Source organism: Zootoca vivipara, chromosome 15 (genome assembly GCF_963506605.1).
Source record: "Zootoca vivipara chromosome 15, rZooViv1.1, whole genome shotgun sequence".
Classification (NCBI taxonomy): domain Eukaryota; kingdom Metazoa; phylum Chordata; class Lepidosauria; order Squamata; family Lacertidae; genus Zootoca; species Zootoca vivipara.
In genome coordinates this window covers 40,837,331-40,858,508 of record NC_083290.1, presented here as the reverse complement: position 1 = coordinate 40,858,508, position 21,178 = coordinate 40,837,331, and the positions used below count along the sequence as shown (strand labels likewise).

The following is a 21,178-nucleotide window of genomic DNA, read 5'->3' as shown; positions in this document are numbered from 1 at the left end:
AGGAATCCGGGGGTGTGGATCTTGTCCAAAGCCCAGGGCAGGGCTAGGGCCATGCCACGACCCCTTCGGGTACCAAGGGGGGAGCACAAGTTGGTTTGCATTGATGGGGCTCCCCCTACCGGTGGTTTACCCTACCAGACTTCCTGTGCAGCAGGCAGGAGTCAGATATAGCCTGGTCTACTCAATGCCTAAGCCAATACCGCTCACATTCTGTAATCAATAAAATTGTGCCCAAAATTTGCCCAATAACATTAACCTTATATTCTGTGTCTTGGTGTTTTTATTTCTCTTTGAGGGGGTGGTTGCGGGGTCTCAACATGCAAAGCCCTGTGTTTACAGCAAGAAAGCATTATAGCCAGTAACGGCTGTTATACCAGAAGTGCTGCAGAATTATGAACTATTAATAATAGACAAGCATCAACATTCACACAGGTTCCCCTTCCGGGATTCATCTTCTCTCTTTCTCCCTCTCTCTTTTCTTTTCTGCTATTAATTTGCACTGATTGCCATATTGGCAATAAAGATCTGAACCCATGAAGTGTGGAAAGACTGCTGTATGGGTAACTTGTGTTTCAGTATAGTTTGATTCAATCAGCAAGTGATGTGTGGCAGGCATGAATGAAAACATTAAATGTTACACTGGTGAAAGAACAGAAAAAATATGTTTAAAGTGACACGTAAATGTCTGTTAAAGATGAAGCGTTGCTACTCCAAAGGAATCAATCCTCAAACCTTTGAGAGGGAAGATTTTTACCCCTCCCCTTCCCAAAGGACAATATGAAGAATGCCATATGTACCTCTCTTGGAGGAGACTTCTGGGGAATTGGGGCTTTCACTGAAAAGGCTCTGCTCTTTATGAAGGCTAATCTAGTTTCTGCATAAGATATGGAACAGGACCTCAGCAGCATCTACTGTACTAGGGGAGACTTCAGATGGGAGGACACATCACGGCAGACAATTTAAAGCTGTAAAGGTTGAAACCAGCACTTTGAATTGGTCCTGCAAATGAACTGATCTTTATGTGAACAGCCCCAAGAATCTTTTGTACCTCCACAAGGATTACCCCCATTCCCCCCCCCACAAAAACTGATAATGAAAAAATGCAGTCAGTGGTAGAAGGCTTTACATATATTGGGGTCCCCCCACATGCTGCCCCAGAGAATTTGTGGGCTCATAATGGGGGTGATTAGAGTTGTTGCTGTTTTTAGCCCCAGGAGCCTGATTATCCCCAGTGTTTTCTCCCTGCTGAGCATTAATCCACCTGCCTTTGGGGCAGCTTCAAGAGCAGCAAAATCAGATTCATTACCTATCCTGACAAATTGCCATTAAATGCTAGTTTATCTGAAAATGGGCTTTATAATTATATCTTTGATTGCACAGGGAAAACAGTTTGGATTTGTTAGAATACATTTTAAATGCAGGCTTTCACATTCAAAGTTACACAGAAACCCGACACACCCACGTCATTGTAAGTACTGTGAAAATATGCACAGGAGGTAGTAGCCCACCCTCGGGGGGGGGGGGGAGTCAGGTTTTTAAGCCCACACACTTTTAGCTGCCAAGTGAAGGGGGAGAGAAATAATTTTTTTATATAAAAAACACAGGTGTTTCCCTGGGCTATAACAGCTTTCATGTTTGACCTTGAACAAGCTGTTAATCAGCTGTGCGCATCTCTTCTCAATCTGGGAAAGGAAAGGAGGTGAGCTTGAAGTTCAGAGCACTTCCCCAAATCTGTGAATTCATAAGAACATAACCTGCAGAACAAAGGGTTATCTAATTCAACTTCTGGGTTCTCATCCTACCCAACCAAGCGCTTTCAGGATCCAGCAACTGATATTCATTGGTAAACTGCAGAGTTTCCCAAACTTGGGTCTTTAACTACTGTATTTTTGGACTGCATTTCCCATCATCCCTGACCACTGGTCCTGATGGGCAGTTGTAGTCCAAAAACAGCTGAAGACTCATGTTTGGGAAAGCCTGGTATACTGTTTCAGAACCTAGAATCACAGAATCATAAATTGTAAAGTTGGGAGGGACCCCAAGGACCATCCAGTCCCGACAATGCAAGAATCTGAGCACCCATGATAGATGGCCATCCAACCTCTGCTTTAAAAAAACTCAACGAAGAAGAGTCGACAATCTCCTGAGGGAGACAGTTCCACTGACTAACAGCTCTTACTCTTATGGTCAACCTCTTTCTTAAATTGTGGTGCTCAGAATTGGACACAGTACTCCAGGTGTGGTCTGACCAAGGCAGAATAGAGTGGTGCTATTGCATGAAGCAACAAGAAGTCTCCAATAAGCAATTCTGGGTAATAGCTACTGAAATAGCTATTCTTCATGAATTTATATAATGCCTTTTCAGAGCTGGTCTTATCATGCAACAAGGTGAAGTAGAATGGTTTAGGTCAGGCATGTCCAACAGGTAGATCGTGATCTACCGGTAGATCACTGGACATCTGTGGTAGATCACCGGTAGATCAGTGGCTCCCCCCCAAAGAAGCTAAAAATCTTTGGCTCCCTTAAAAAAAGCTCAACATCTTTGCCCTGCACTCCTAAAATGACCTGAACCACCAAAACAGGGTTTTCCTTCCTAAAAAAAGCTCAATGCCGCGTTCCTCTTCCCTAAAGAAGTTCAATAACTTCTATGTGAACCCCCCAAAACAGGGCTTTCCTTCCTAGAAAAAGCTCAACAACTTTGACCTGAACCCCCCAAAAGGGGGTAGATCACTGCCAATTGTTAACTCTGTGAGTAGATCGCAGTTGGCCACCCCTGGTTTAGGTGGTAGAATTTAAGGAAGGTGAGGAGAGCCTCTCCATCTAGTTCTTGGGGCTCTCCACAGGCTACCTCAGCCCCTCTCCCCAGGCTCTCCCCACACCCTTCACGGGTATTACTTTACACCCTTCCTTGAAAGTTTTGGCCAGGGTGAAATATGTTATTAAGCTCTGATAATGCCTATTGGTTGTCTGGATGGAGGATAGTGTGGGATGTGCAAGTTTGTGTAGAAACCAGAAGACTGCACAAAGATAACAGGTACATTAATGGGTCTGCCCACTTTTGCCTCTTGCCTTGCCCACCATTTCCATGTGACTTCTGAAAGGTTACTCAGAGCGGAATGTGGTAATGTATTATTGAAAAGCAATAAGAAAACATTACCAAAGGTTTACAATCTATTGAGTGGGACGTACAAGAAGAAGAAGTTAAAGAGGTGGTGGTAAAGTGGGTTCAAGACATCAGCCACACGTTATATTCGGAACAGTGGGAAAGGCTTTGGCGTATAGATATTAGGTTCACCGCTTGCTGCACCATAAAAGAGAATTTCAAGAAAATGTTTTTCAAGTGGTATCGAATATCACCAAAGCTTGCCAAAATTTATAAACAGAAGTCTAATTTATGCTGGAAATGTGGAAAAATGGAAGGAACATTGTTCCATATCTGGTGGAGCTGCGAAAAAACCAAGATCTACCGGGGTGTGATTCAGGAAGTAAATAGTAGACTTATTTTTGTATGTCTTTGCATTTCTTTTTCTTTAGTACTGAAATTTAATAAAAAAAGAAAGGGAAGAAGAAGAAGAAGAAGAAGAAGAAGAAGAAGAAGAAGAAGAAGAAGAAGAAGAAGAAGAAGAAGAAAGGAATTAATTCTTGGGCTGAAAAGGGTCCCCTGCCTTCCTAGGAAGACAGTGTTGTTGTCAGACATAAGTGTTGGTTCTAGCATGCACAGTACGAGTGGTGGGGAACGTGCAACATTAGGTGCTTTGCTTCATGCATCAAAAGGCATTTTGATGCATGAATAAAATAATAATAATAATAATAATAATAATAATAATAATAATAATAATAATACCAACATGTCTTATCCAGCACTAGTTACAGGTAGGTAGCCATGTTGGTCTGATGTAGTCAAAACAAAATAATAATAAAAAATGCTTCCTGTAGCACCTTAGAGACCAACTAAGTTTGTCATAGGTATGAGCTTTCGTGTGCATGCACACTTCCTCAGATACACTGAAACAGAAGTCACCAGACCCTTATGAATAGTCCAGCACTGTATAAACTTCCCTTCCTTAGCAGCGAGAAAAAAGCCAGTTGGGACAACCAAATAGTTTGCTATGACTTGTTGTTGTTTAGTCGTTTAGTTGTGTCTGACTCTTCGTGACCCCATGGACCAGAGCATGCCAGGCACTCCTGTCTTCCACTGTCTCCCGCAGTTTAGTCAAACTCATGTTCGTAGCTTCGAGAACACTGTCCAACCATCTCGTCCTCTGTCGCCCCCTTCTCCTTGTGCCCTTCATCTTTCCCAACATCAGGGTCTTTTCCAAGGAGTCTTCTCTTCTCATGAGGTGGCCAAAGTATTGGAGCCTCAGCTTCACAATCTGTCCTTCCGGTGAGCACTCAGGGCTGATTTCCTTCAGAATGGATAGGTTTGATCTTCTTGCCGCCCATTAGACTCTCAAGAGTCTCCTCCAGCACCATAATTCAAAAGCATCAATTCTTCGGCAATCAGCCTTCTTTATGCTATGACTTGGGGGTGGGCAAATCTGTCGGTTACAGTTTCTTTTAGGTTCTTATTTGTCCAGTCCTAAATTTGGCTCTCCACATTTCTACATCAGTTTGCATTTTTTAAATGTCCTCGTGAAAATTCATCTGAGTAACCCAGGTGGCGCTGTGGTTAAACCACTGAGCCTAGGGCTTGCTGATCAGAAGGTCGGCGGTTCGAATCCCTGTGACGGGGTGAGCTCCCATTGCTTGGTCCCAGCTCCTGCCAACCTAGCAGTTCGAAAGCACGTCAAAATGCAAGTAGATAAATAGGAACCGCTACAGCGGGAAGGTAAACAGCGTTTCCATGTGCTGCTCTGGTTTGCCAGAAGCGGCTTTGTCATGCTGGCCACATGACCTGGAAGCTATACGCCGGCTCCCTTGGCCCATAATGCGAGATGAGCGCGCAACCCCAGAGTCGGTCACGACTGGACCTAATGGTCAGGAGGGGTCCCTTTACCTTTACCTTTTTTATGTGGGAGGGAGAAACAATTCTCTGTCCACTTTCTTCACATGATGCATAATTTTATATATACACACACACACACCCAGCACTCACAATCTTCTTCTCTCATTAACGTTTCTCAAGGATGGTCCACAGAAGGTCAAATAATGAACCATGACAATGCAATTATGAGGCTTACAGTAAAGGCCATCCTTACCCATTATACTATTTATCTTGACAAGCCTGGATACTTTTTTTTTTTAAGCCTTCATGCAGAAGCCATTCCCTTAATATTGATTTTTATGGCTCTAATATTTGAATGTGCATTTTTCTTGATACTGCTTGGCAGGGTACCCAGTCACTGAATGGAATTTTTCATCTTCCAGATTTCCGGGCTTAGGGCATCTCCACACCAGAATTTACTGTTGGTTTGCAGCTGTTTGTGTTCCCATTTAATTTGCATTGTCTACATGGTGTTAACATCAAACTACAACCATCTAGATGCTTCTCCCATAAATTCAGGTTGACCTGATACAGGAATAATGTAATAAATTGGAGGAAATTTGGCTTCATGGATTATTTATTTTGGTGATTGTTGGTGGGTACTGAGGGAATCCACCATCACTTTCTTCTCCCCTTCCATGCCCACTACTTCCTCAATGCTTTCACTTATTTTTTGGGCTGTGCTAATAACAATTCCTTGTATGGAATGGAAGCTTTTCTTTTGAATCCTCAATTTTGCACAAAACTGGAAAACTGCACAAGCAAAGTTACAACTGCCTGACCATGTGTTTTTGCACACTTATTGGGTGTTTTTTTAAAAATATTTTTAAGTACTCACACAACTATATGCACACATGCCCTGTCAGTTTTTAGAATCAACAAATTAGAAAACAGGGATAAACACAGAAGGGAACACCTACTGGATTGAACAGGAAAGGCCAAAGTTACTCCTCGTGTACAAATTCAACTGTTCAATTTGAATGGGGAAAAGATAGAGTGATAGCCAAATGATGCTCAAATATGGCCAATTACCACAAATGCTGACGGGAGAGAAGGGTGAAGGGTAGGACTTAAACAAATCACATTTCTTCTTTATCACAAATAACATACGTCAGGTTGGTCACTACCACCTCCCCAGAGGCGTAGGAAGGTCAGGTGGTACCCGGTGCAGAAAATTTCTTGTCACCCCCCAACACTCACATTGATTTTTTTGTGTGTGTCTGCAAAAATGGTTTTACGTTATTTCATATTTTCTTACAAAGGAATGTGGATTCTGGTTCTCTGATAACAAGTAGGCGAATATGGACAGATACTTAAATCTACAGGATGGGTTGTGTTTCGACTTGTGTTATTTTATTTATTTATATTTATTTATTTATTTAATAAAATTTCTTTTTAAAAACCTGCAAAGTGGTTTGCCAAAGCAAAACAAAAAACACAATTTTATCCATAGATTTATCAAGATTCTCATCCTTATGTTCTGCATGGATGGAACGTAGCCTACTGTAGAAAGGAAAAAGTCACATGCATGGCTCTGCCTATTTTTGCCTCTGGTAGTCACATGTTGCCCCCACAAGGGAGTGAAGCCCTTGGACTGAAAAATGCTCTCCAGCTCCACTCTATTGCTTCCTGTATTGAGTGAGGAGTGTTCATATGAGAAGCTAGAGAGAACATTACAAGCTCACAATTCACCATTCCAAAATAAGACTTTATAAACTGCTTAACTGGTTAACAGGCAAGCTGCAGTGAAAAAAGATTCTACTATACCCACACATTTCTTTCTTTCCGTTAATACAGCTATGTGGATGTTAAAAAGAAAAAAGAGGTTAGTTCTAAAATCTGATCAGCTGCTTTGTACAGCTAGAATTTGATTTTGCAATGAGCTCAACAATGGCCTAGCACATGTGGGAGAACAGTCTTCGAGCTGGAGCTCAGCAAATGTGTGATCCAACCTACACACTGTTGACATAATGGAGATGCTGTTGCGAGTGGAAGGATGGGGCACCTGTAGCTCTCCAGATTTTGATGGACTCCAGCCCCATCAACCAGCCAGTATGGCCTAGGGCCACAGACAGTGAGTGGTAGTCCAAAACAACAGGAGGGAGACAGGAGGGAAACAATAGACTAGAGCACTGCTCTTGTTCCCCTGTTGTTGTTGAAATACAGCTCCCATCATCTCCAACCATTGGATAAAGTGGCCGTGGTTGTACTCCAAGGAGTTGTACCCCAAGAACATCTGGAGACCCAAGGTTGAAGAACACTGGATTAGATAAAAACTAACACTGGAAGATTTGTAGCTGGGGGTGGGGTTTCCTTCTTTTGATAAGACCACCTTCATGATGTGCTTTGTAAAATTGGTGAGGTTGATTTAGGCACCGTGATTTGTGTGGAACATTGCATATAAGTATTTTCCCCTCCTTAGCTGCTTGACATAAAGCTGGGAGAGCCATAAACAAACCATTGACCTTTACCATGAGCAGGTACCCACTGAACCCAAGGGCTTCTCAACTTGATGGATCTTGCATTTCGCAGCAATATACATAATACTGTGGAAACAAAAGTGCCTTTCCATGCACACATCTTTCCTGTATGTAAGAGCTACGGTACTTATCTTTTTAGTCATCCCCTTTAGTATCTTAATTTCCATCCACTCACATCCCTCTTCATCACAGATGAGATCCCCGTATCTTCCTGAGACAAGGCACAAAAATCAGTCCAAGTCCACAGAGGGACAAAATTATTTTAGAGTGAGACTTTTTCTCCCACGCAACCACACTTTAGCCCTCTTCAAACAGTCTTAAACTCTAAAGGTGGATTGTAAGTGTATTTGGCAGAGCATGCTTACAGTTCTCCCCACAATCAAGAACCCTGCATGATCCAGATTCCTATTTCGGGGGCGGGGGGGGGGGAATTGAAAGTGCATTCAGCCAAATACACATACAATTCCCCCCTTTCATATCTTCACTCACTGTGGGAAGGAATAGATTCAGGTAAGTTGCCGTGTTGGTCTGACACAGTCGAAATATATATATAAATAAATAAAACTGTCCAGTAGCACCTTAGAGGAAGGAATGTGAGTGGTGTGCATGGACCCACATCCTCTCAATAGATACCAATCTCCCTTCCTTTACCACAACAGCCATGTAACTGAGGGGAAGGGGAGTTCTTTTCCAGTGCACATTAGTGATCCAGAGAAGAACAGCAGGGTGAGAGGAGAATATCAGCATGTGCAGAGTGCACAGGGACACACATGGTGACTTCCACCCGGTGTCCCTCGAACAACCCCCAAGCAATCAATCCATTATATTCCTGCATTGAGCAGGAAAGTCTGGAGGGGTGAAGATGCTTAGAAGCATCTGTGTGATTAGGAACCCTGATAATGCACACTCCATTCAGAAAGTCAAAAGCAGAGCATCCAGCACAAAGATAGAAGCTGGGAAAGGGAATGACATGTGTGGTCCTCATATCCCCCACTTGTGTTCAAGCATAATGCCTGAAGAAGGGGAGAGAGAGCAAAGAAACCAACAAATTGGGAAGAGCTATCTAAGAGACCCTTGGGGCTCTCTCCAGATGACATTCCTTCCATATGCCACCCTTCTCTAGTTATTTTGTGTGCCCTTGAATCATGCCTCTTCCTAGACTAGCTGGAAAGATGTAGGGGCCAGGGGGGAGTGTTCATAGAAACTTCTGCCTGGCTGCAGCCTACTATACAAATATAGGAGTCACACCTGTGCTCCACTGAATTTTCCCTCTGGCCATAACCCACCCCCCACCCCCGGTATGTGGCCTCCTAAGGGATGCCCAGTAGGGAATGTAGCCCTCGTGTTGAAGAAGCTTTCCCATCCCTGGCTAAAAGACTTGCACCCATCTGTCCACCTTGCCCCTCATCTTTGTACCTCTTTGTAGTTCTTTGTAGTGGGGACTGCAACAAAATGTTGCAGCATTGAATGTTCAGTGTTCTAGCGATCCCTTCTTCAAGGATTCCCCTTCTCCCATATTTTTCATTTTTTGTCTCTACAGACACTAAGTATGCCATGCACAGAGCCTGCTCTATCCCTATTGTGCTGTTTTGGTTTCTTTTACTCCCTTAGGTATATTTTTTATTTTTATTTTTATTTTGTAGTTTTGCAACATTGAAGTGCCACCAAGTAGGCTGATACTTTTTCTTCAGTTGCCCTGCTTTGTTGTCAAATTTTAGGACTCACCAGCTGAGTCCACTATCAGAAAGTGTGATAGCTATTAGATTGTCTCCTTGTCTTTTTATGTCTATTGAGACCCTGTGTCATATTTATCTGAAATGTAGAAGCTACTGATTGCAGCAAATACATTTTACTTGGAGGAGACTCACTAGAATTGTTTGACCTAAATTAGCCATTTCCATGACTAGCACTGGATCCAACCCCATGATTTTTTCAAGCAGTAATTGAATAGCAGGAGAACATTTACATGAAAAATACTGACACTGCAGCAACAGAAGACTGGATAGCTCTCCTACTGAAATCAATGGCAAATCAAAACAAATTCAAGTTGTGTAAATGAATGAACTAGTTCCAAATCAGTAATGAAACAAATGTACTCCTAACAAATCAGTAGTAAGACAAATCACACTTTTAATAATAAAAACATAAACAAAGAAAAAATGTTTCTTTCTTTGCATACCCTAAATGCTCATGCTCACTTCTTATGTGATTTCCAGAAATGGTGTTCTGAATGAATTCTGAAATGTGTAGTTTGGCACCTAATCACAACAAATATATTATTTTCAAAAGCATATAAGGAAAAATTCTGTTCTTGGAGAACCTCTCACCTCTAAAACAATCACCATATTTTTCAGCTCACCTTATTCCTAAATGACTCCCCATAATTTAATTAATGCATTTTCACCATACATTCTGAACATAATTAAAGCATGTAACATGAGTAATCCACTTTTTTCCAATTAATTATCTCTCTTTTTCAAAGCCATCCATAGTGGCGACAGTGAGGATTGAACATATTCCCTCTTAGACAAGCTTCTCCTTAATTCAAAAGGTCAACTGCAATTATGAATGTGCTTCCAACCCACTGTATCATGAAATTAATTGGAAACGTGAAATGAGTTTGGGAGGAAACTGGGTATTTCTTTCATCTCGATCCACCCACACTCTGATCCATTGCTGGTAACTCTTAATATTTCTCATATTCCAAGTTTCAGGAGCAGAACACCCTCCTTTTTATGATAAAATAGTTAGGACCAAGAAAAGTGCTTCATTATACCACTGCTTTTTTGGTTCGTTCACACATTTAACTGATACAGAATGTGGCAGTGTGGCTACTCGCTGCTCACTACTAAGGATGGAGAATAATTCTGTTTGCTCTGCCTTTTTAAGTGGATTGACCTCATATGCACCTCTCCAGACTACATGGATCAGAATACAGTTTTTCTTTAGATATTGCACTTCTCCAAATTTTGTGATATAGTTCACAGCTCATCAAAATGTAACAATGTGACTAATTTTGATTATGCCCCTCCTGCTCACTCTGCTCATCAATTTGCCTTCCTGAACCAGAAAGTGTTGTTCTTTCTCCCTCAGCTTCTAAATCTACAAGGTTACAATATCTTGCCCAGCCCCAGGCTACCCTTTCTCCCACCCACATTTTCCCTCCCCCAAAGAACAATGATAGATCTCATAAACTTTCTCGCTTAACCAAGCTTCCCTGCAAAAGGACAATATAGGTTCCCCACCACAGACCACCCTCTATGCAACTCACACCCCCCCCCCAAAGGAAGACAATATCTATTGTACCCAACAGGTCATGACAACACCTTCAATCCCCCTTCAGAGGTGAAACATTTTGGCTTTGAAGTGGATTCCTGCAATGGCCAGCTTCCAAGTGTTGATCCAGTCCATGTGCCACAGCTTGAGGACCATGTTTGGCAAATACAGTATAGAGAGAAATAAAAATATTTGGAGCTAGAGTATGGGTGTTGTTCAGTGTTAGTCATACTTATAGTACACCCAATACTGATAGTGTTTTTTTATGTTAGAGTTTAAAACAACTGTTAAAGGTTCCCTGCAAGCTGAAGGTGGGCAGAATTGTGCCTTACCATTTAGGTCTTTATTGGAAACAACAAATTGTGACCAGAAACAAATTGGAATGAAGTGCAGATGAGGTAAATTTATTTCAAAAATGTATAAATTCTTATTAGAATGGGAGACAAAAGACAACATGGTTAAATCAACAATGATACAATGAACTAAATATCTGGGACATAATATAGAAATGTCTGCATGGGAAAAGCTGTGGAAAGTAGATATGGAATTTACTTCTTAAATGAAATTATATGAAAATGATGTATAGATGGTAAAAAGGTAAAGGACCCCTGACTGTTAAGTCCAGTCACGAATGACTCTGGGGTTGCAGCGCTCATCTCGCTTTACTGGCCGAGGGAGCTGACATTTGTCCACAGACAGTTCTTTCCGGGTCATGTGGCCAGCATGACTAAGCCGCTTCTGGTGAAACCAGAGCACCGCATGGAAATGCTGTTTACCTTCCCACTGGAGCAGTACCTATTTATCTACTTGCACCTTCCGTTCGGCAAGCCCTAGTCTCTGTGGTTTAGACCACAGCTCCACCCGTGTTCCTTACTTAACACCTAACAAATGTATAAGAAGGTTCCTCATAACTGCTGAAAGTGTAAAGAGGTAGATGGTTCTTTTCTTTTTTTTCATATGTGGTGGGCTGGTCAGAAAGTTGATGAGAAGGTCGACAGTTCGAATCCCTGCGGTGGGGTGAGCTCCCATTGCTCGGTCCCAGCTCCTGCCAACCTAGCAGTTCAAAAGCACATCAAAGTGCAAGTAGATAAATACAGCGGGAAGGTAAACGGTGTTTCCGTGTGCTGCTCTGGTTCGCCAGAAGGGGCTTTGTCATGCTGGCCACATGACCCGGAAGCTGTACGCCAGCTCCCTCGGCCAGTAAAGCGAGATGAGCGCCACAACCCCAGAGTCGGTCACAACTGAACCTAATGGTCAGGGGTCCCTTTACCTTTACCTTTAATCCAATAAAGGTACTTGTACAGGCACATGAAAATGTGCTTATTTGTTCACATGAGGGATAAATGAATCTGTTAATTTCAGTTTCTTGTTTTTTCAATCTTAAATTCAGTTCTCCACATTTTCACATCAGTCTGTAATTTTTATTTTTATTTTTTTAAAAACGTCCCCATGAAAATTCATTGGTATTTGAGTGCAAATTTCTTGTAATATATACATTTGAATGAAATATTCCCGTAATGTATTTTCCTTTGTATATTGTTTTTACATATGTTATTTTGATTTGACACTTTACCCTACCATATTATTTTTTTGTACATATTACTTGGCTGGAGAACACCTTGCAAAATTCCGAGAAGTGAGAATTGTGAAGGATGGCTGTGTTTTGCTCTGCATATTCTTTCAGAAACTGTGAATAAGTTTGCCTTTAGATGTAATTTGAATCAAAGTTCTCCCACAACTCAAGGTCCCACAAACACACATGGCTGTCAGTAAAACACCACATCTTAATACATTACGTACATATCTATTTGCAGTGTTTTATCAATGTACATGTGATAATTTGGAAACTGAGGGAGAAATTTGAATATGGAGCATTTCAGAAGCTTAAATAAACTGCATTTGTTTTGGTAAAATTGTTCCTGGCCAAGAGGTAATATTTGATATGATTTATTTGTGAATGCTAGGATTTATTTAGTCAACACTCCATTGACTGACAGGCACTCCATCATTTTAAATTATCAAGAGATGACCTGAGAATATTTGATAACCTTTGTGGGGATAGAAGACTGGAATGTGTGATGCCTAAACTTCATTTATAATCCTAAAGTCAAGTTAACATACTTATTTAATTGGTTAGGTGCTTTTAAGAATTTGATGGATTTATACATGCCATTCCTCTGTCCCTGGGAGAGATATATTGTATTAAGGGACAACCTGGAAACAATTCAAAGTAGCACAGAACAGACATGACGTCTATATTGTTTCAAGTTGATTGCTCTGTGCAGTTAACATTTCATCCATGTCCTTGCTTAGACATTGAGTGTGCCATTATAGAGAATGTGTCATGGCACATATTTCCCCTCTAGGCTCTCTATCTACCCCTTGGAACTGTCCCCAAGCCAGAATCCAAGCCAAGCCACACTCCTTCCCTTTAGGCCACCCCTATCACCAGGGTTGTGGGTTTCCCAGCTCCAGCACCTCTCAGGTGGGGGCCATTGCCATTTTAATAGTACAAAGGAGAAGTTCATGGTGAGCTCTGGCACCTCTTCTTCTAGAAAAAGAGCACGGCTTTCTGCCCTTGAGTCTTTTTGCCTGTGTGGAATCTGTCCTTGATCTCTGAAAATGTCTCTTTCATGCCTGAATGGAGATAGAGGGTTTTGTGGGTGGGTGTGGAAACTAGACTACTGTAAGAAAATAAAATTTACGGCTGTTGCTCCACCTGCTTTTGCCCATGAGGAAATGCAGCCCACAGATTGAAAAAGGTTCATTGCCTCTGCAATAAAAGTGCTAAAAACATTTTCCTGCGGAGAGCCAGGCAATGTGAGTGGTGTAGTTACACTGGGCACACACCCGAGGAAGACACTGTCTCAGAGCCTGGTAAGTGCTTGCCCGGCTTCAGGAAGGAGGTGTGAGGGCTCTGACAGGGTCCTAGAGCCCTCCTACCTCATTCCTAAAGCCAGGCAAAGAATTGCTGGGCTTTGGGAAGTAGGTGTGAGGGCTCTAGGACCAGGGCCGTCTTACCCATAGGCGCTAGGGGTGCGGGGCACCTGGGCGGCAGGCTCTCGAGGGCACCAGGCCAAGAGTCCGGGGCCTGAAGGTTGAGTCTGGGGAAGAGCCTGCCCATTGGTCAGAGTGCCGCAGCGGGCTCTTCTGCTGCTGGCGGCTCTGCGCTGCAAGTTTGGGGGCGACCGAGCCAGCAAGATGCTGAGGCGGCCAGCTGGCTCCGCCCTCCTGAGCTCCTGGGACTGGGCAACCGGGGGGGGGGGGGAAGCCAGGTGAATATTTGCACCCTGGCACTGCATATGCTTAAGACAGCCCTGTCTAGGACTCAGCCAAAGTCTTGCCAAAGCCTGACTTAAGCCAGCACCATGAAGGCTGAGGGGAGGGTGGCAAATGACCTCAAATAGCACAGGACACTTTACTGTTTGCTTGTGAAACATGGGCCACTTATAAACAGCATCTCCAGCTCCCTGAAAATTCAATCAACAGTGTCTCCAAAATTTTTACATATCACTTGGGAAGACAGGCGAACTAATGCCAGTGTACTAAAAGAAGCAAAGATCACCAGTGTCAAAGCAATGATTCTTCAGCATCAACTTCGTTGGACTGGTCATGTTGTTCAGATGCCTGGTTATCGTCTTCCAAAGCAACTACTGTACTCTACTCCGAACTTAAAAATAGAAAGTGCAATGCTGGTGGTCAACAAAAGAGGTCTCTCAAGGCAAATCTTTAAAAATGTAGTATAAACACCGACAATTGGGAAATACTGCCCTGCAAGCACTCCAATTGGAGAACAGCATTTACCAAAGGTGTCATGGACTTTGAAGACACTCAAACTCAGGACGAAAGGAAGAAACGTGCTAACAGGAAGGCACATTTGGCAAACTCTCACTGACAATCATACTCAGCCACAAGTGATTGCCGAAGAAGAAGAAGAAGAAGAAGAAGAAGAAGAAGAAGAAGAAGAAGAAGGGTGGAGCCAGTGCAGATTTATTATTAATAAATATATTAATATGCCCAGGGTGGCAAACAAACCCATAAAAACAGCTTAAAACCATGTCAATACAGATGCAGGCTGGAACAAAGCTCTGCTTGAAAGTCTTGTTGGAAGAGGAAGATATTCAGTAGGTGCCAAAAGGACAATGGGAATGGTGCCAGTCTAATATTTAAGAGGAGGGAATTCCAAAGGGTCAGTGCAATGAAACCAAAGGCTCAGTTCTTGTATTGCATGGAATGAACCTCCTGATAAGACAGGATCTGCAGATGGCCCTCAACAGCAGAATGAAATAGTCACTGGGTATACTGTATGAGGGGTGAAACAATCACCACCACCCTCATCTTTGTCTTGAGGGTTCCCAAGTTGCTTGGGGATGGGAAAGAAGAAGAAGAAGAAGAAGAAGAAGAAGAAGAAGAAGAAGAAGAAGAAGAAGAAGAAGAAGAAGAGTTTGGATTTGATATCCCGCTTTATCACTACCTGAAGGAGTCTCAAAGTGACTAACATTCTCCTTTCCCTTCCTCCCCCACAACAGACACCTTGTGAGGTGGGTGGGGCTGAGAGACTTCAAAGTGTGACTAGCCCAAGGTCACCCAGCAGCTGCATGTGGAGGAGCGGAGATGCGAACCCGGTTCCTCAGATTAGGAGTCTTAACCACTACACCACACTGGCTCTCAGGAAAGTCCAGAGGCACTAGCATCATAGCCATAGCCAAGTTCTCCCTTTTTTAAAGGGAAATTCCCTTATGCTGAATAGACTTCCTCGTGAGAAAAGGGAAAACTTGGCAGCTATGGACCAGGCGGCGGCAGCCCCAGCCCCCAGGAATCATAAGGAAGGAATAAAGACTCTGACAACATTATATGGAATTAAAATTAGGCCACAACTTTATTAAACTTCCGTGCTAATCTTCTCTGTATCGTTCCAATTTTAGTATATGTGCTGCCAAAGAGAGCACTACTTTATTAAACTTCCGAATGTAGGAAGACCTTTGCTTAGGCCTTGGGCGTGTATCCCTCCCAGCCAGGGGAACTGGGGCACATCAGGGTATATGGGATATGGGGGTGCTCTGCGAGACATAAGTGTAGTAGGCAGCCCAGCCCATATCACCGCTCGCAGGGTGATGACCTTTCAGTGCATGGCCAGTGACACCCATATATATAGCCCCTTTAAGAGGGGGACCCTGGAATCGCTGCTGCAGCGGGGTGAGCCACCACTTCATGCCCCCCCCCAATAAAGGGAAGAAAAGACTAAATGATTCCACCCAAGGCCATAACCGCCAAAGTTGTGATGAATTGCTACGGGGAAGACCGTAGCAGCGCCCGTTAAACAGGAAGAAAAAGCAAACGAGAAACATTAAACAAAGGGAGGGTAGGGAGGGTGAATCTCCAGAGCTGACAGCCTGGCTATTGTCGGCTCCACCCCCTATACAGGTGAAACTCAGAAAATTAGAATATCGTTGAAAAGTGCATTTATTTCAGTAATGCAACTTAAAAGGTGAAACCAATATATGAGACAGATGCATGACATGCGAAGCAAGATATGTCAAGCCTTTATTTGTTGTAATTGTAATTATTTGTCATTCGGCGGGTCAATTATAAATGGAACGTAATTAATGAAATGTAATAACAATGTTTATTTTTGTTTATTTTTGCATTATTGTAAATATTTGTTTTATTACTGTGGAATTCCCAAAAGAAAGCATTTGTAAAAATTAAAATTAAAATAAAAAATAATAAGTTGCTTTACTGGAATAAATGCACTTTTCGACGATATTTTAATTTTCCAAGTTTCACCTGTATATAAATGGGGCTGGCCCCACCTCCCAGAAAGAAACTTGATTACTGAGGCTGGGCGTGAATCTCCAAAACTAACACTGAGAGGCAGGCCAGCCCCTGTTTGCCAGTAAGCTCCCTGGGAACTGTAGCACCACACATGATCCCGCAATGGGCACCCACAATGTAAAGTATGAATGCTCATTATCACATTTTTTCTGACTGCTCCCAAGGTTTTTGTTTGACACAGAGGGCACCCATTTCAGAAGCATCATTATTGCCATCACCTTTTCTTCCCCCACCTCTAATTTTGATATAGTCACATTTATTGAAGTGAATAATAGCTGGATACCTGGATAGCTCAGTTTGTTGGAGCATGGTGCTGATAATGCCAAGGTTGCAAGCTCAGTCCCCAGATGGGACAGCTGCATATTCCTGCATTGCAGGGGGTTGGACTAGATGATACTCAGGGTCCCTTCCAACTCTACAATTCTATTATTCTGTGAGTCAAAGGGGCTAAGCAAAGGGCCCTGCAGATCATAATTCCACCATTGGTTTATACATTATGGTGAAGGAAGGGCAACACTTCCCCATTCAGCATGGGACTTTATTCGCCACCTGCTTAGTGTGTGGTTTCCTTTTCCTTTTGCTAACTCAGCAGGCAGATGTGGGGTGGAAATCCACTGCTGAGTCAGAAGAAAAAGTGGGGGTGGGGGAGAATCTGTAAAGCTCCTTTTTAATGCCTACTTGGTATAATGCATCTTCAACTGCTCTTGTAAGCTTTCCAAATAGTTCTCTTTAAATTAATGAGGTAATATACATTTCCTAATCTGTTCTTGCCTTGCCTTAGGGATGTGGGTCACAGGACTTTTTAACATATTAAGTGGATGGGCAGTCACCCAGCTAATAAAGCAGTTGCCCTAGCATCCCCCACACAATGTTTGTTGTATAACGATCAGAATTGCCAGAAGAGAAGGCTTTCACATGTGCGCATGCAGACACACCATGATTTGCTCCTTAAACATTCAGTTGATAATAGTATTCTGAACATCACCACAGAGTATCCGGCTTATATAGCAAGGTCAGGAATGTAATAAGCAGAGTAGGGTTGCCATATGTCTGTAATTTTCTGAACGTATCTGGAATACTGCAGCTGAAAGCAGTGTCCGGGTGGAAATTGCGAAATGTCTGGGATAACCCAGATGTATGTTGTTCTTGCCTCAAAAATAGCTCAAAAATGTCCAATTCCTTTGTGATTTTGCCCAAAAAATGTTCAATAATTTTTCTGTCTGGATTTTCACTTTTTGAAATATGGCAGCCCTAAGTAAATGTTACAAGGAATGTAAGTCCACTCTCTCCCCAGTGAGCTTTGGAAAACTCATTTTTTTTTCTATAAGAACACAGAACTCTATCAGGTGATAATGATGATGATGATGATGATGATGATACTCTGCCCTTCCTTATGAAGGAGGCCAGGGTGGCAAACAGATCCACACTTTAAAAACACACAAAAAGAAAACATTCTAAAACAATTGAATCATTCCTACCCCTCCAGACTTATGTTTCATTAGGTATCCCACAACATGTTCTTGACACAATAATAGTACATTAGTGGTGGACTTAGCCTGCTTTAGCTGATAGCTGTTCTATGATGCTTTCCCAGGGATACCAAATTACTGTTATTCAGAGGATCAACAGGGCAATGACAGTGGGAGAAAACTCCCTTTCACACACATCAGCACCTAAAACCCAGAAGATTTTTGTATGAAAAGTTACAGGATTTCAGCAGAAAGCTACAGGATATGCACTGATTGGAAAGTAAGTAGTATGACCACCTCAGAACATTTTTAGGTGCAAATGGTATTGAAAGCAGGATCATGCATGACTGCCCTGACAGTATCATGAGCACCAGTCATCATGAATGTTCAGAAACCAGGATATATAGTAGAATATAGTATTGCAGTCCCAGGTCTAAAGTAAAGCACTTCATCAGCTGTAGCTGTAAACTCATTAATCCATCTCATATTTAGCAAATAACTGAAGAGCCAGAAAAAAAAAGTTGTGTGGCTTTCTGTAAACTTTATTGCAAGAGACAAATTAAGAATATGATATCATAGAATGTAACAAACATAAATAAGCTAGAGAATGTGTCTCTGCTTGAAAATTCTCTCAATCTATTTTGAGAGCTTCTACTGGAGCATCACCAACATTGTCAACAAAGGATGGCTTCATAGTGAGATAATGGGAAATCCTAGGGTTTCGCCCGTGCAGTGGAAGAGATTAATAGCAGCAACTCTTTGGGAGGGAGGGATGAAAAATTGGAATCCCGTCATCTCTGCACATTTGACTATTTTCAGACTAAGCTGAGAGGTAATTTATACCCACTCTAAGACTTCTTAAGATCATCAACAAGCGTAAGTTAGGATTAGTTTCTATTATGTTTACTACTCCCCTTTAAAACATCAACTATAAAAACTGCAACATAGCTCTTGAAAGGCTGGACCATTGTCTGCAGCATAAACATTTGAAGGCACAATTTAGAGGACTGGATTTAAATCACAGGGAACAAAAAACATGTTGGAAGGTGCTACTGGGTAATATGGGATATAGAAAGTTGCCTTGTACTGAACCAGACCAATGGTCATCTATCTTAGCAGTGTCCGTACTGACAGGAAGCCTCTCTCAAAGTATTCAAGCTTCCTCAGTCCTATCTGGGGATGCTGGGATCCAAGCTGGGACTTTGTACATGTGAATCAACTGCTTTACACTGAGCTACAGTGCTACATATTCTGATATAGAAACGATCTGCTACTAGAGGAGATGGTAATAATGATGATGTAAATGGAGGAGAGAAGGCAAGCAAAATGCGAGGGAGATAGTGAAAGATACAGGAAATTGAATGCAGACTTCCAAAAAATAGCAAGGAGAGACAAGAGGGCCTTCTTAAACGAGCAATGCAAAGAATTAGAAGGGGGAAACAGAATGGGAAAAACCAGAGATCTGTTCAAGAAAATTGGAGATATGAAAGGAACATTTCGTACAAAGATTACCATTATCAAGGACAAAAGTGGTAAGGACCTAACAGAAGCAGAAGACATCAAGAAGAGGTGGCAAGAATATACAGAGGAATTATACTAGAAAGATATGGAGGTCTCGTACACCCCAGGTAGTGTGGTTGCTGACCTTGAGCCAAACATCCTGTAGAGTAAAGTCAAATGGGCCTTAGAAAGCACTGCTAATAACAAGGCCAGTGGAAGTAATGGTATTCCAGCTGAACTATTTAAAATTTTAAAAGATAATGCTGTTAAGGTGCTACACTCAGTATGCCAGCAAATTTGGAAAACCCAGCAGTGGCCAGAGGATTGGAGAAGATCAGTCTACATCCCAATCCCAATCCCAAAGAATGGCAGTGCCAAAGAATGCTCCAACTACTGCACAATTGTGCTCATTTCACATGGTACAAGAAGCTACAGTTAGAACTGGATATGGAACAACTGATTGGTTCAAAATTGGGAACAGAGTACGACAAGGCTGTATATTGTCTCCCTGCTTATTTAACTTATATGCAGAATTCATCATGCAAAAGGCTGGACTGGATGCATCCCAAACCGGAATTAAGATTTCTGGAAGAAATATCAACAACCTCAGATATGCTGATGACACAACCTTGATGGCAGAAAGAGAGGAAGAATTAAAGAACATTTTAATGAGGGTGAAAGAGGAGAGCGCAAAATATGGTCTGAAGCTCAACATCAAAAAAACTAAGATAATGGCCACTGGTCCCGTCACCTCCTGGCAAATAGAAGGGGAAGAAATGGAGGCAGTGAGAGATTTTACTTTCTTGGCTTCCATGATCACTGCAGGTGGTGACAGCAGTCACAAAATTTAAAGACAGGGCCGTCTCTAGGCCCGGGCTGGGTGGTGCAAGGCGCCAGGGTGGTGCAAGGCGCCAGAAGGGGCGCTGATCTGCTTCATGATTCTGCTTCATGGGCTGGTGTCTCCTCCTCTTCTTGCCCATGAAGCAGAATCAGTGAGACTCCTGCCTAGAATGGCACCATGTGCCTGCTGCCACTCTAGGCAGGAGTCTCAATGATTCTGCTTCATGGGCAAGAAGAGGAGAAGAGGAAGCTCAATGGCTGCGCACTACTGCTGCTGTGGGGGGGGGGCGCTGGAGGATTTTTGCACCACGGCGCTGGATACCCTTAAGACGTTACTGTTAAAAGACGCCTGCTTCTTGGGAGAAAAGCAATGACAAACCTAGACAACATCTTAAAAAGCAGAGACATCACATTGCCGACAAAGGTCCGTATAGTTAAAGCTATGGTTTTCCCAATAGTGATGTATGGAAGTGAGAGCTGGACCATAAAGAAGGCTGATCGTCGAAGAATTGATGCTTTTGAATTATGGTGTTGGAAGAAACTCTTGAGAGTCCCATGGACTGCTAGAAGATCAAACCTATCCATTCTTAAGGAAATCAGCCCTGAGTGCTCCCTGGAAGGACAGATCGTGAAGCTGAGGCTCGAATACTTTGGCCACCTCATGAGAAGAGAAGACTCCCTGGAAAAGACCCTGATGTTGGGAAAGATTGAGGGCACAAGGAGAAGGGGACAACAGAGGACGAGATGGTTGGACAGTGTTCTCGAAGCTATGAACATGAGTCTGACCAAACTGT

The 21,178-nt window shown here is 42.6% G+C and overlaps 1 pseudogene; it reads right to left on the bottom strand.

Moving 5' to 3' along the window:
- Window positions 1-15,600: 15,600 nt before the first annotated feature.
- Window positions 15,601-15,689, bottom strand: LOC118097435 (U6 spliceosomal RNA; annotated as a pseudogene).
- Window positions 15,690-21,178: the final 5,489 nt, after the last annotated feature.